This window comes from Acinonyx jubatus, chromosome B2 (assembly GCF_027475565.1).
Source record: "Acinonyx jubatus isolate Ajub_Pintada_27869175 chromosome B2, VMU_Ajub_asm_v1.0, whole genome shotgun sequence".
Taxonomy (NCBI): Eukaryota; Metazoa; Chordata; class Mammalia; order Carnivora; family Felidae; genus Acinonyx; species Acinonyx jubatus.
This window is the reverse complement of record NC_069385.1, coordinates 139,493,052-139,509,567: the sequence shown is the minus strand read 5'-3', so window position 1 is coordinate 139,509,567 and position 16,516 is coordinate 139,493,052. Positions and strand designations below refer to the sequence as shown.

Sequence of the window (16,516 nt, the reverse complement as noted above, 5' to 3'; positions counted from 1 at the left end):
GATTTCTCAGATATTCTCTGCCTTTGCTGTTTTAACATGACCACTGACAAAGTGCTCCTGGCTTCCAGTGTTTGGGCCCAAACTTATACTGCTAAGCCCTCTTGCAGCAGTATTTCCCGCACAGCTGTGATACAATGTCCTTTGAGAAGGCCACAAAAATACAGTCTTGTCACAGATCTGGAGGTCACTGGTCAATCTGTATAAGGATCCCATGGGAGGTGCTGGGCCTTGAAGATTAATCTTGTAGAAAACTTGAGAGCCCAGAAGATTACGTTGGAGACTACTTGTCTAGTGTTGCACAGGGTCGTTGCTCAGTCCATACTTCATCATTGATTAATTTTCCTTCTGGAACTTTACAAAGGCCTATGGCAAAAACAAAACAACAGGACCATTTCCCTTAACCTCACCCTAGTGTGCTTTTCTATTAAGTTTAGAGAAATGAAAACAAACCAATTTATTATTCTTGGAAAGAAAAATTCACATTTTGGTGTGATTTTGCCTGTGTGACAAACTAAATTTAAGAGGGTACTTATAATCATATAGGAAACCTGAAATGGATTTTGAGAGAGAATTACTTCACTCATGCCATTGCCCTCCAAGACAGACTAACTCACTAAAAATTTCAAATAACTGGTTGAAGTTCTTTCCAGGTTTCAAAGATGAAAGACGAGTTTATTATCATCTCTAGAAAGTGCTCTTAAATTCAACTCCACCGTCCGACTTTCTTCTAAGGTAATGGATACCCAGAGCTGTGGAAGGGACTGCATTGTGCGTGGTAAGCAGCTGACAGTGGAGATGTTAGGGAAACAGGTTTATAACAATACTCTGTCCTGTCCTTCAGCCTTCTGTCCCCTCCATAATCACCTGAGGCTCTTTTGCTGGAATTACGAACAACAAGTGCTGTGGTCAGTAAGATAAGGATTGCAGTTCTTTTGGCCAACCCCATAATGTTAACCAAGTTGAAGCCAGATGGAAGTGAGACAAGTGGAGGTAAGAAAAGAGTTGCCTCTTCAAGGTCATGCTATATAGGCCATCATCAAAGTTGTAGGCTGTATCCACCTGCTTCCTTGGGAAAATAAAACCTAATCTCTTTGAATTGTGCTTAAGTCTACAAACTCTAAGAGAATGGAGATGCATCTTTCAACTAGGAAATAATAGAGGAAGGCTTTTCTTCCTGCCAAACAGGAAAGCTCCGTGTAAGCCCTAGTCTCTCCCTAATCTGTGTTCACTGGCGTCATGGGTCATTTGCAGCATCTTGGTGAGGTAACACATAGGAGGCGAGTTCTGGGCTGGGCCTGCAAATGAACCTTGTTGAGGAATGGCTGGGTGAGCTGTTATTGCTATAAATAGAGAAAGGATCTTTCTCATTCACTTCGGAACTGTAGGAAAGAAGAAACAAACAAACAAAAAAACCCAAAAACTTCACAAGACAACAGGCTGAATACAAAAAAAATGCAATTATCTTTTATTCATTCATATTCCATTTAGTAAGAGAAAAATTATATGCTGTTGGGCTTGGTACCCTTTAAAACATTGAAAAATCAATCAATCAAATAAATTAGGTACTTTGGAATTTTATAGCCGATGCCAAGGACATGCCATAGGGATTGCTTATGAATTCAGAACTATTTTTTCTAAGATATATTGCATTAACAACATTTGAAATGATTTGAAGCAATACAATATAACAAAAATAAATGTAGAAGGAGAAATAAAAGCAGCCGGGCAGGGGCTTCATTCGGAAGGGGAAAAATCCATGCAAAGCTTGGCCCTGTTACATTTCAGATGTGGTATCAGGGCTTTATTTTTCAAAAAAAAAACCTTCAAATAGAGTCTGCCAAAGCCCATGGGTGGCCTTGTTGTACAGAGTGGGGAAAGTCTTTGTCACATACTTCTCAGCCTGAGAATTCATTATACAGAATCAACCAGAATCAACCACTCTTCCCCAGGCAGTGTCCATATTCCCTGGGAATTCTAAGGCCAGCCTCTCTACTAAAGCCCTGGGCAACTGTTCCATGGACCTAGCTATCAATGTGAAGGCAACATTCATGCCCTGTGTAATTTTGTCTGTCTATCCAGCTATCTAGAAATGCAATTACTCATTTGTATGCCGATTGTCATTGGGGGACATTTGCATACATATTTTAACCCATCCATTTATCAGTTGCTTTTTGTATTTTCTGCTATCAGAGCTTTAGCATCTGAAGATACTTATTAGTTGACATGTTTTTGTGCTCTTCCAATGTAAAGCCCAACATACGTAAATCAGAAGTACTATATGATGCTGAAATACTCCCAAGCTTTGTAAGAATAAGCAGATTCTAAGCAGGTTTTAAGCTAAAAGAGTATTATATTAGACTTATTAACTGAAAAAATCCTTTTGTGCTCTTACAAGTATCCACACATCTTAACCAACAATTGGAAAAAGCACCAGACCTGCAGTCGGAGAAAAGCCTGGCTTCAAATCTGGCCTGACACTAACAACCAGTAAAACTTCAATTTGTTTATCTCTAAATTGAAAGACGGTGGTGCTTTGACATTCTATTTTTCTAGATGCCATATCATCTTATACAAATACATATACAAATAAACATATCCTGGCTGATAGTTAAGGGAAAATCTTGGAGTCTGCTGATGGAACAGGCCGAGTTTAAAAGTATGATTCAAGTTCATGACAGTCTCTTTAATGCAGAAGAATCTTAGAGCTAATTATATAAAGTGCTTCCAAGCTCTTGTTTCAATCCTGATAGTGGCCTTTTTTTCAACCTTCAAACATTCCCAGTGAACTTTCTCTGTCCTGTTACCCTGTTACCAGGACCACAAGGCAAACTGTATACCTCCCGCTGCTCATAGATTCCCTAAATTACAGAGAAGTGGAGTGTGGTTTTGCAGAGATAAGGAAATAAAGAGGGGCTGAAGTTTCCCCAAAGAGAAGCAGTGGCTGCTGGGGTGAAGATCCGATTAAGGGAAAAGAAATCAGAGAAGAGAAAACAGCCAAGCAAAGGGCCTGCTTATGGGATTGGAGAGGGACCAAATCTGGGGCCCGAACTCTTTAAGAAATCACGTAACTCTTTCTCATCTTCTTCTCCGCCCTTCCCAATCTTGACCCCATACCAGGGGACTAGGAAACATCTCATTTGGCAAACTGGTGTGGGACCTTTGGGATGCAGTGGGCAGAAGGCACTGCAATCTGCAATCTCATGGCTGTGCCGGCTCCTCATCACCTTAGTCTTTTTAAACATTGTTGTTTTCCTAAGTAGGATATATTTTCAAACACACAGAAAATGATGTGACATCACTGGACCCCCCCCCCCCCATTCATCTTCATCACGTGTTAATATTGATGCTAATATTTAGTGACATTGACAAAGATCTTTTTTTTAAATATAGAAATACAATCTTACACCCTCAGTTAAAATGCTAGCTTTTCACCCATCCAATTACATTTCCTCTCTGTATTGCCACTGTTCACCTGAGGGAAAGGGGTGCTACCCGCCTGCAGGAAGTACAGCATCTGAGTGGCAAGTCAATGGTGGCCAACGCGTGGCCAGCAGGAGAGATGCCAGGCCACGGAAGCTACAGGTGAGATACCCAGGGGCAGGAGTTCCTGAAGAATCCATACTGTGCCCTGGGAAAGAAACGGCAGCATCTCCCAGACCCAGCCACACCAATGCCCACGTGATAGTTCTACCAAAAAAGCCGTGCCATTTCTTCCCTTCCTCCACTCCCCCACTCTTTCTCCGAGAATGTGCAGGTCTTTTAAATTATATCCGTATCACTGATTCAGTCATGGTCCCAACAGGAAACAGATGGCACTCTCCAAACAGTATAATTTGAGGAGGGTTTATTTACAACAGGACTGTTTACAAAGATGTGGGTAGAGGGAACCACAAGAGACAGCAAAGTAACCCAAGGCCGATAGCAGCTGGTAGTTAACCCGAAGGCCCTGAGAGATGAGGGGAGGGAGTGCCTACTGGAACCCAGAAGCCCAGAGAGTGAAGCAGAGTCCAGTCCTTCGAGAGGAGCAGTAAACTGTTGTGGGACGAGGCCAGCCAGCCTACCTCTTGGCTAAATGCAGGAGAATGAATCCCCTAACATCAATTTCCAAACTCGGTCCGATCCCCTGCTGTGGATCCCTTAGGAAGCCAGAGGGCACTGGAACTCATTTACATAAATCTATACAGGTCAGTCATAAATTTGCATGCCCAAAGTATTTTACCAACATTACAAAGCTTTGCTATGTGATACTTCATTGTTTCAGTACTAAATACAGTAAAACCTTGGACTGCAAGTAACTTGTTCTCTGAGTGTTCCGCAAGACGAGTAAACATCTCTAAAAAAATTTTAACTTGATAAACGAGCAATGTTTTGCAATACGAGTCATACGTGATGCAGAACATCACATGATCACAACTGAGCCAGTCGTTCTTGAAATTCGCTTTGATATACAAGTGCTTTGGATTACAAGCATGTTTCCAGAAGGAATTATGCTGACAAACCAAGGTTTTACTGTATTCTGCAGGTTCTATAACTGCTCCTTTGACCTAAGGATAATTTACAAATGAGTTTCTAAATTTTCAGATCTGTAAATTTATGGCTATCTTTTATAACTGCATACCAATTTTCCTGCTTTAAAATCAGAAAGCATGATCTCATGTAAATTTTTGTTGTTGTTGTTATTTCTTTTGTGACCTAGCAGATGGCCAATTAAAAACATAATTCGGGGCTCCTGGGTGGCTTAGTTGGTTAAGCGTCTGATTTGGGTTCAGGTCATGATCTTGTGGTTGGTGAGTTCGAGCCCTCCATCGGGCTCTGTGCCTACAGCTTGGAGCCTGGAGGCTGCTTTGGATTCTGTGTCTCCCTCTCTGTGTCTGCTTCTCCCCCACTTGCTCTCTCTCTCTCTCTCTCTCAAAAATATATAAACATTAAAATTGTTTTTAATGTTCATTTTGTGGGGGATAAGATTGTATAGTCTCTAATTGTTGATCACAGAGTTCAATACGTCCATTAGATCTAGCTTGTTATTTTTTTGTTCAAATCTTATGTGTTCTGAATTTTTTAAATGTTTTTCTAAGAATTTCAAAGTTTTATGTGCTTGGCGATCTGGTTTTTGTGAGTTTGGTCAACACTTTTAACTTTTCATTTTTCAGTTCCTTATTGCAATTCTGTCTATATAGTTATATACAATATAATTATGTAACAAAAGTGAAGATGCTACCTGCCAAAAGGATTTAGCATTGCTGTGCAAGTCTTGCAAACGTTTCCTCTATTATTATAATAACTTTCTTTGTCCTTAATAAGTTTTGCCTGGAATTCTCATTTATCTGCTGTTAACATGGCTAAACAAGTTTATTTTTAACAATACTTTCTCAGATATATTTTTTAGCCTTTAACGTTCAAAACTTTTGTGTACTTACATTTTAAGTATCTCATAAACAGCATGTAGCTGGATTCAATTCTGTATTTTGGTCACTGACAGAAAATAAACAGCAATTTAAATCTATTTATTTTTATTGAGATTATTAATACATTTGAAATCTTTTTTTTAACAATGTTTATTTGCTTTTGAGAGAGAGAGAGAGAGAGAGAGAGAGAGAGAGAGAGAGAGAGAACACAAGTGGGGGAGGGTCAGAGAGAAAGGGGAACAGAAGCTCCAAAACGGACTCAGTGCTGACAGCAGAGAACCTTATGTGTGGCTTGAACTCACGAACCATGAGATCATGACCTGAGCTGAAATCAAGAGTTAGGTGCTCAACTGACTGAGCCACCCAAACGCCCCTGTAATCTTTTGTTTCTGTAGCTATGTTTTTTCTTTGCTATGGGCTTCTCTTTTCCTGATTTAATTGAATTGATAGAAACTTTTCCCTTCCTTCCTTCCTGACCTCTTCCTTCCTTCCTTCCTGACCCCTTCCTTCCTTCCTTCCTTCCTTCCTTCCTTCCTTTTTCTTTCTTTCTTTCTTTCTTTCTTTCTTTCTTTCTTTTTCTTTCCTCTTCCTTCCTTCCTTCCTTCTTTCCTTCCTCACTTCCTTCCTTACCTCTTCCTTTCTTTTCTCTTTCTTCTTTCTTTCTTTCTTTCTTTCTTTCTTTCTTTCTTTCTTCTTTCTTTTTCTTTCTCCTTCCTTCCTTCCTTCTTTCCTTCCTCCTCCCTTCCTTCCTTACCTCTTCCTTTCTTTTCTTTCTTTCTTTCTTTCTTTCTTTCTTCTTTCTTTTTCTTTCTCCTTCCTTCCTTCTTTCTTTCCTTCCTCACTTCCTTCCTTACCTCTTCCTTTCTTTTCTCTTTCTTTCTTTCTTTCTTTCTTTCTTTCTTCTTTCTTTTTCTTTCTTTCTCCTTCCTTCCTTCCTTCCTTCCTTCCTTCCTTCCTTCCTTCTTTCCTTCCTCCTTACTTCCTTCCTTACCTCTTCCTTTCTTTTCTCCTTCTTTCTTCTTTCTTTCTTCTTTCTCTTTCTTTCTTTCTTCTTTTTCTTTCTTTCTCCTTCCTTCCTTCCTTCTTTCCTTCCTCCCTACTTCCTTCCTTACCTCTTCCTTTCTTTTCTCTTTCTTCTTTCTTTCTTTCTTTCTTTCTTTCTCCTTCCTTCCTTCTTTCCTTCCTTCCTTCCTTTTTTTCTCTTTTTTACTGGGTTAGAACTTACAGACCTATTAATTTTATTTCTATTTTCTTATGGCATTCTTAATTCAATAATGTCTAGAGTTAAACAATTTCTCTACTATAGCCCCACAAAACTAATGATATTAAGTTCTTTAAACTTTGCATTTTCTTTTTAGTTTCCTTTTTGTGCTTTATTTGCACCTTGCTCACAAACCCCACTGAAGTCATTTATCTGAATTATTATGGCTGTTTAGAACTAATCCTTCCTTACTTTTACTATCAGTTTCTTTCCTCACTGTGCCTCCTGATCGCTTTTGATTCTTGAACTTTTGTTTCCTCCTTTGGTTTGGATTCCTCTCCCGCAGATGCTCATTCTCCTATAGTTTTTACAGCAAAGGGGTGTGGATGGTAAATTCTCCCAATACTTTTTTTTTTCCCTAGAAGACCACATCTACTTTCTCCAAAGGGGCATTATAACCCTTTTAGCAGGCAGTTTGATATATATTCTTATCCAGTGTCCCTTAGGCCTCCTTAGTATTAGCCAAGCTAGAAATTCTGGCTTTGACTTCCTTATTCATTTTAACAGCATGAGGATTCCCTTTTGTATGTTGAGCATCATTTTGTTACATCCTATATTTCTGAGAGACTGAAGGACAAGGCAGGTGCACATTTCAGCTCAGGTAACTGTAAGGCTTGCTCTTAATGTACTCGACAATATTGCGATGCAGGAACATTTTTCATTCTAAAATCTCACAGACCGTCTACAACATGCAATGCTCCAAATCCTGGGAATACAGAGGTGACTAAGGTACAGCCCATGATCTAAGTGACATGAAATTAATCACTGCAGTTAAAAGAGAGAATTTCTGAAATGGAGGCATGAATGATAGCGGAGCACAGCGAGAAAATCTGGCTCTCCATTTTCTTTTAGGGGGGAGAATTGAATTTCAAAGTACTGGTAAAGATTTGCCCAATTTCAAACGGGTATTAAACATAGAGCTGGGATATACGGTCCACACAAAATCTTGTGTTTTTGAAAGCAAGAAAAGCAGTTGTGTCCTCAATATCAGGGTTCGGTTGTGAGCAGTGGGCATTGGCTTAGAGTTCTGGTTACATATCACAGTTAGGATGAATAAACACTTATTAAATACTCTTCCAAGGGTCTCACACCCCTTCATCCCTATCTCTATTTGAGGGAAAAACAAAAATAAAAACAAACAAACACAAAAACCTTCGCTCTGAATCTGAGCTCTCTCCAGCTTCTGCTTACTCAGTACTGAACGCAGAGCTCAGGGGCTAAATGAAAGTGGATTGTAAACCAGAAATTGCTGTTCCAGAAAGTATGAGGTCATAGGAAACAGCAGAAAAGAAGCCCTACTAAGATGAGAATTTAATTCTGGAGTAGAGGCTTGATAGAATTTTATACTCGGTGGGGGGGAAAGAGGTACTATCTGGGACAGCTTGTAGCCTCACTAAACAAGAACTTCACGTTGGAAACATCTAGGAAACTGCAGCCAAGCCTCCTGCTGTTCCCTACTATTGATGAGTAGAGAGACTTTTCAGAGACCTCACCTTAATTTCCTGCCCAGTTGGCAGCCTTTGAATTTTTCAGTTAAGTTTTGCATTAAGTAAAGTTGTTTTTTTTCCTCCTTAAATGCCAATTTTGTCATGTGAGTAGTGTGTGTTTTTGATCTGGAAAATGCTCTGAAAGGCATTAATTGTTTCATCTGATATTAATTTGAAATGAAAAACAGAAAAGAAGGGGCGGGGAAGGTTTGCTACACTGATGATGTTTTGTAGCTAATTTGATTTATTGGGTAGGAAGAAATGTCAGGAAAATCTTAGGTATTCACTTCAGCAAATATGTCTGCTGCCTCCTATTAACCCACCACCATTTTCTTTTCAGAAAATACTGCTGGAGACGTTGGCTGTCTGTATAGCCTGTCCAGCTCAGCCAAAGAGCTCACCCCCAGGTGATCCTCAGATTTCACACTGTCCTGGTGCCCGGCTTCTTAGGGTCATGAAAGAATGTCAGGGTTCTTAACATCTTCAATTTCTCACTATTAAAATATAGTTCTTTAGCAGCTAATAATTTAGGAGTTGACATGTATGGGAGAGAGCAACATAGATGAAAGAAAAGGGGTTTTTCCAGAAGGACAACATGAGACAATGAAAAGTGGAATGGGGGCATTATTTTTGTATCAGACGTGTGTTAAGTTGAGCGTGCATCTCAGCCCAGATCTTTCTCCTTGAATCTACTATCTCATTACCCTTGCCCCCATCTGCCTTCTCTTCTGATATTCCTTAAATGAGTGAGTGGCAACACCATTTAACCACTCCCCAAACTTAGAAACTTAGGCAAAATTTTGATTCCCTTGTTGTCCTTTCCAAATCCCATACTGTGTATTGTGATTTGCTATCATCTTTTGGGCACCACTTGTGGGGTAAGCTCTGTAGAAAGTGTGTGTGTGTGTGTGTGTGTGTATTTATATATATAGAAAGTGTATATATATGTGTAGAAAGTGTGTATATATGTAGACAGTGTGTGTGTGTGTGTGTGTGTGTGTGTGTGTATCTATATATCTGTGCATCCTGTTACTGTTCCATTTTGCGGATGGGAGAGTTGAGGCTCAGGAAGATTCGGCAGCGCAGTCACGTGCACACAGGCAACAGTGGCAGAGTCATAATGCATTACTTCCAGTTTCCTGAACGAGTCTTAGTGGTTGCCTTGAACCAGTCTTCTCCACCTCTTTGACTATTCCTTACCTTTCTGACAGGGCTCAGCTTTAAATGCACTTCTTCCACTGATCCCGGCTCTTCCACGCCTGGTCTGCATGCCTGTCTCACCCCATCCTCCATATCTGCCCCCCTGTAATTGTCCCTAGGGCACTGCACTGTAGCTCAGCTTAATTGCCTATGACCACCATTGTATCACAGGCCTTATGGGGGTCAAGACCAAGCTGTCTCCCCTGCCATCAAATCCCTAGGCCGTGGCGTGCAGCAGAAGCCACACACTGTTTTAAGAATGGAACAGTGTTGGCAGAATCAGAAACACAAATTCTGTTGACTTCTCAATGGTTGCCTAGGGCCGGCCCTTTAATACTTTCCTTTCTGCAGAACTAGTCTCTGCCCGTAGAGCCGCTCCGTCTTAGTTCTCACTGTTAAACTCATCACCAGATTCTACAAGTTGCTTACTCGAAGAAAGCAAATGCAAGTTTTTACCTTGTTTATTTAACAAAGCAGAGCGTTTCGCTTTTTGATGTTCTATCATATCAGCTCGGAAGGGACACGGCTTTCTTGTTTATCGCTCTTTGTGGTGCCATTTTATAAGATTATGAATTGTCAATGTTCCAATGGAAACTAGAGACCATTTAATTAAATCCTTCTGAGGAAACGGAGTCCCAGAAAGATAAGGCAATTTACCCGAAGTCCTCTGCCGACAAGCAGTAGCTTCTTTCTATTTTATTTACTCTGTGTCTCTCCACAGTTTTTGCCTTTCTTGGGGTGAGATGGATCCCCATGTGGGAATGTGACCATACATGCTGGTCCAAGTTCACCAATCTGCCTCGGGACATTCAACAGGGCTCCAGGGCTCTGCTTCCCTTCTTTGAAGACAGCCAAAATGCTGACTTTAGGATTGAAGCCATTATCTGGTGTTACAACCTTAGAGCAGCCAGCAGAATGACCAGTCACACACAAAGAAGCAAAACATTGAACAGAACAACAGCCAATTCTGTCACGCATCCAAGGATTTGTAGCTCAGCCATGACATCTGGCAGAAGTATTTGCAGAGTCCAGTACTGAAGTCACTGAAGCCGTGTACTCACATCTGGAGTCTAGACTGAGTGGCTCTCTCATTTGGGCTCCCAGCCTCTTCACACCTCATGCACCTCTCTCTCTCTCTGGGTCTCTCACTTTATCCCTTTTTCACTTTGCCAAAACTGTTTTTCCCCCCATCTGCCTCTCTCCTGATTTCTTTTCTTCTTTCATTTTTCTTTTCTCAAATCACTTCTTAAGTTTTCCCGATACTCCTGACAAACATCTTAGAGAAAAGGTTTTCCCAACAGTGAGGAGTCTATTGGGGCATAATGTCAAAGCGGACGGTGTCCTAGCAAGCTTCTGGGTCAAGGTCTTCTAACCAGCTGCATGACCTTAAAAACTCTGTATCAGTGGGTTTCAGTTTTTCTTATCTTAAAAAGGAAAAAGTAGGGCTATATTTGCTGTATTCCAACTTTTTTTTAAAGCTACAGAGTCCTTTCTTCAAACAAATTCTTATGAGGAACATCAATATGGAGAAAATACTGAAGAAAGGGCTGTTTTGATTAACATGGGATGGGGAGAGAATGACTGTTCTACCCTTAAGAGTTCCTAGCGGATGCTGGGAGCACCAGAATTCTGAAGTGCTCATTTAGAAAACCCCTGTGGATGATCGTCAAGGTGTCCTCTATTTGGTAGGTGTGCCAAAAATAATAATGATCATCACATATTCTCTTTGCCCCCTCACATTCCTCAGTGCCGTGAGTTAGGCGCTGCATTGTGAATAGTTCTGGCCAATGCGGGCAAAAATAATTTGTCTCCTCTGAGTTGAAACAAAGGAAACCCATGTGTGGTTCTCCCTACTCCCTTCCCTTGCTACTGCGATTAAAAAGGCTGCCTCTTGCACAGGGTGCAGCTATGAGATTATGGACCCCTTATCAGTGTGGGTCCACAAATAACTATACAGAGCAGAGATTCATGTCCATAATGGACATGGTGTGGTTGAAAAATAACCCTTTGATATGTTAAGTTATTGGAATGTAGGGGTTTTTATGCTAGAATAAAGCTACCCTATGTTGTTAAAGGAGAGGTAAAGAGAACAAAATGAGGAGAACAAGATCCAACTCTCATGTTAGGTCTTATTTAACCATCTGCATGTGGGTGCATCTCTTTCTACTGGGTTATATCATTACACGGAACCCACAGTCCCCATGTTGGTTTATTTGAATCAAATTCAGCAGAAAAGGAGTATGCTGATTAACATAACTGGGAACAATTTGAATATCATTCATCTAGAACTTTTCAAATTCAAATAACAATTTTTAAACAAAACGCTTTCCTAAAATAGGAGCCCATACAATTTTATAGAGTCCTATACCTTGGAGATAAAATGTTAGAGCTACCAGAGCGCATCTTTGGATAGGCTGGAGCAAAGGCTGCCTTTGCATTGTCATGTATGATGTCTGCTGTTCTTGAAGCCTTTTCTGTCTCTCCTCTCCTTCCTCCCCTACCCACCCTTCCATCACTACCAATGGGGCCCTGCTAACTGAGGATTATTAGCAAATATAAATACTCCAGCTCCTTCCTGGGGGCAAGGGAGAGGTGGGGTAACTCTGACTCACATGTTCTACATTGAATCCCTGAGTTCCCAGTAGGACTAAACTCCAGACAATAGGTTAATTGGTATAATAGCACACCACTTATTGGCTGCCTCTATTTCTCTGTCTCACTGTCCCCCCCCCCCAACCCTATTTCCCTCAATTGTTGTTTCCTAGTGTCACACCCAAATAAACCACTCACACTTAAATCCCTATCTCAAAATGTGGGAGAAACTCAAAGACAACAGCCATCCAGCCTAATCATTCTTCTTTCCATTGATTCAGATCTTATCTCTCTATAGAAGATTTTTAAGTGGATTTTTAAATTGAATAAGTAGCAATTTCAGGCAAGTAGGTGGGCTTTTTAAAATGGATATCTCAAAAGGGTTGAGCAATTTTCATGGAAACTCAGTTATACCTTCAACTGTGGAACCACAGATACACCTCTTGATGCGTTTTATAATTAAGGAGATTTGCTAGATGTCGTCTCTCACTTGTTTAAAAATTTTTTTTTAATTTTTTTTTTAATGTTTATTTATTTTTGAGACAGAGAGAGACAGACCATGAACAGAGGAGGGGCAGAGAGAGAGGGAGACACAGAATCGGAAGCAGGCTCCAGGCTCCAAGCCATCAGCCCAGAGCCCGACGCGGGGCTTGAACTCACGGACCGCGAGATAGTGACCTGAGCCGAAGTCAGACGAACTGAGCCACCCAGGCGCCTCCCCCCCCAAAAATTGTAAGAATAGAATGTATCATGTTTTTATGTTGAGTCTAACATTTCCGTTGTTTCCAAGTGGGGGCACATTGTCACAGGATCAATGTCTCCAAAATGTTCGTGTTTTCCTAAGTCAAAGTTGTGCCGGGTTCTTGGGAGAATGTGGACTGTGGAATGGAAAGGGCTAATGGATATAAGGAAAAGGAGTATATTTGCTGAAAGGCCTAATGTCAAGTAGCTGTGTATGTTGGACGCATTTGATGCGTGAGATTGGAGAAATGATGTTTATGGGCACAGAATGTAATGTCTGACTTTATGATTTCAGGAATGGCACAGTAACAAATCAAAACATAATTGTGAGGTGTGGCCACAGAAAGGAGTAGCTAAAATGAAGGACAATAGAGACAAGAGATTAAAAACGTTTTGTAGCCTCTGTGCGAGTGGTATTTCTAATCTGTGTTGGTAAAGAACTTCATGTTTCCAAATGCAACGTGTACTTGTCACTCTTCATTTTGGTGGATTTCTCAGAAGGGTTAGCGTTGTCTATTCCCTTTATCTGGCAATACATTTCCCTTGGCTCCATGGCTACACAATTTTAGTAGTTTCCTTCTTTTCTCTTTCCATTGTTTTGGCAAATGCCTCTTTTTAAAATGTTGGTGTTCCATAGGGGTCAAGTCCTACACTTTCAGTAATTCTCAGTCAGCATTTTCTCCTGGGTGATTACATTTGCTCCCCTGGTGTCCACTCCACCTGCATGAATGCTGAGGAGTCCCAAGTCAACATCTTTAGCCCAGACTCATTTCTCCGCTCCTTCAGTGAATCTCTGCCTGCATACGTCACTGGCACCACAAACCCAACATCTTCGAAGCAGAATTTTACTCAACTTTGCCAGCTTTCTGCCCCCACCCCCCCCCGCCCCCCACAAAAACAACCCTCACAAAACACCGTTTCTATTCTTCTTTCCTCTACCTTAATAAATGAGAACACTGGGACCCAAGCTCCATGAAGCCAGAGTTGTTTATAATTTTTTTCCTACTGACATATCCCAACTAGAACCATGCCCCCCCCAAAAAAGAGTAGTTATTTTAAAAAGTACTTGAATGAATGAGTGCTTGACTAAGTGCATCCTCCATAAAATCAGTGAAAGTCGTATTTAGCTCTGACTCTGATTGGTGGCTTGCTACTTTTCTGTCCTCTTCATCAGAGTGCAAAAACTTACTAAGAATCCAGTAACAGGAAATAGGTGTAGCATGACATTAGTAGTACTAAAATTTGGTAGTTTATGCCTTTCAATAAGGAAATAATGAAGCACATAGTCATAGTGTGACTAGGCAATATCATTTATGACTAATAATAATGCTTGAAAAGAACTTTGAGTATTATTGGGGCAAATAATACACGGTGTTACATTTTTAAAAAGGGAACATGGACTATTTTAAATATAGGATGTCTGAAATACACATATATAACTATACATATGTTTAATATGCCAAGAAATGATTAGGAGAAAATATAACAATATGTTAATACCGATGATCCTTAGAATAATAGGTGATTTTTATTTTATTCTTTATATTCTTGGCCCTTTTCCAAACTGTCTACAGATAAGCATACTTTATTTTTATAAGAGAAATATGTAACTAAAATATTTGTATGTAAGAGAATCAAGGCTAAGCATTTTGTTCTTTTTTTTTTTTTTTTGTATTTTCATGGTTTTCCTTTATTATTCAGTGAATTTTACTGAAAACATGTTCTTTTGATTTCTAATAATGGAGCCAAATGCTTATTTTGCTGTAGAAGTATTCTATGGTTTCTTTTATTTCCTGTGTCTTATTGCTGTTCAAAGAACTAATATACAGTGGAGTATGGTACTCTTTTTGTTTTATGCAACTATTTACAAAAGAATTGGGCCCTAGGTGCTTCTGTAAAAAATACAGAGCCAAGCAGCAGATCAAATTTGATTTTTATATTAAAAAAGGGGTGGATGAAATACCATTATCCTGAATTTTAACTGTCATTCATGAACTTTTAGGAAGGAAGGAAGGAAGGAAGGAAGGAAGGAAGGAAGGAAGGAGGAAGGAGGGAAGGAAGGAAGAGGAAACAGAAAGAGAAAGTTGTTCTCTTTCTGTTTTCCTTTGCTGGGACAGAAGAAAAGTGTTTTGGAAAATGAGAAAGTTACATAAAACATAGAAGTCATATGATACAAGATGGCCTGATTGTAAATTCCAGATGACGCTTTGGCTTCCTATGTGGTATTGGTGAACTTACCTTAGGCTGCTTCTCAGACTCTTCATCTATTAGATGAAGGGCTATAGTGTTAAGTGCCTGAGGACAAGCATTTTTGATTGTTGTGCAAGTGCCTGACATTAAGCTTTTGATTGCTGAGCCATCCACCTCAAGGACATCCATCTCAGATAAACACATTGTCAGCCAGGCACCTAGATAAGAGCCAGGCAGCCTACCCAGGAAGTTCCCCTTTTAGAAAGCCCCAGGTAATCTAGGTAAGTGACCCGTGCCTTAATTCCCACTCTTAGGTTTTACATTCACCAATCAAGAGTAAACCTGTAAAATCCTAGGCATTTCACCCTCAATCCTAATACAGGCAGAACCCCAAGTCCACACACACTCTCTCTCTCCCCATTACTTCCCTGAGTGGCCCACATGTGCTGTGTAGTCTCAGGGAATTGTGAGTGACAAACACTGCTTGTTCAAAGTTCTGGATTGGGGGAGGGGGGCACTCACCATACTCCCACAGGTAGTATGACCCAAATGAGTGTCCCCAGGCATTCCTAGTCAGGGTATCTATTGTGGATAGGCTGAGACAAACACAAAACAAGAGCATCTGCCTTTTCCCTGAGGTTCTTATAGAAATTCAAGACGATAGCGACCATTTCTGGACCAAAGTTTGTAAAATTAAGTGCTTGTCATTCTGGGGCTAATTTTGGGACAAAGTATATGTCGTGGCTTGGGACATCCAAGGTGGAATTTCACATGAGGTTTAGTCAACTATTCGGAAAGCATGGGGCAAAGTATGAGATAGGTCCTGATAGCAGTCCGTCCACTGGTCCTGAGCACTTATGTGGAGACACCCCTGCATACTTCATTTGGTCTATTTGCTTCATCCTGCCCGTGGTCTTAGAATATCTCCAAGTATCCTGAGCCTATTTTTTTTTCCTATTCTGTCCTCAGGTCCTGCCAACCCTTGATCTTTTTTTTTTTTAAGGTCCTAATAAAAAGAGTTCCTTCATGCCTTTTTTCTTGCAAAAGAAAGGAGATTGATGGCCCTTGTAGAAAAACCTAACAGCTATAAACATAGAGCCAGTCTTTTGTCCAGCTTGGCAAGAAGGTGGGGCAAATCCCGGATATTTGCTCCCCTCAAAAGACCAACAAAAAGGTTTTTTTTTGTTTTGTTTTTTTGTTTTTTGGGTTTTTTTTTTGCTATAGCTATGGAAAATAAAATACAAGTTAAAGCCTCAAGGCACACCATAAGACAAGCCTTTGGCAGTATGCCCTGCTTAATTTATATTTCGACAGAGCCTATTTTCCATATTAAATGAACATAGGGAAATCAGAAGAAGGAAAAAGAGAGGAAAAAATGGATGAGGTAGTAAAAAGAATCCAAAAGGAAAAAATTTAGATCTCAGCTTAATAGTGTATCTCTGAAGTTTTGTTCTGCCAGGGCTTAATTTATCTGTGTGCTAATCAAAGTAAACACTTGCTACTCTAACCTTGACATTTCAGTGACTCATCAGAGCAAAAGCAAATTTGCCCACACATCGCAGTCCAGTGCATACCAGCCTTTGGGAAACGTGGGGCCCTCTGCTCCACACAGTCGTTCAGGAACCCAGCCCGGATTCTTC

At 40.4% G+C, this 16,516-nt stretch overlaps 1 long non-coding RNA gene across 1 annotated transcript in view; it reads right to left on the bottom strand.

Annotated features, from left to right (window-relative positions):
• LOC113593948 (uncharacterized) overlaps window positions 1-16,516 on the bottom strand; it is a 42,379-nt gene that overhangs the window by 7,171 nt on the left and 18,692 nt on the right. The gene's annotated exons all lie outside the window — the stretch shown is intronic.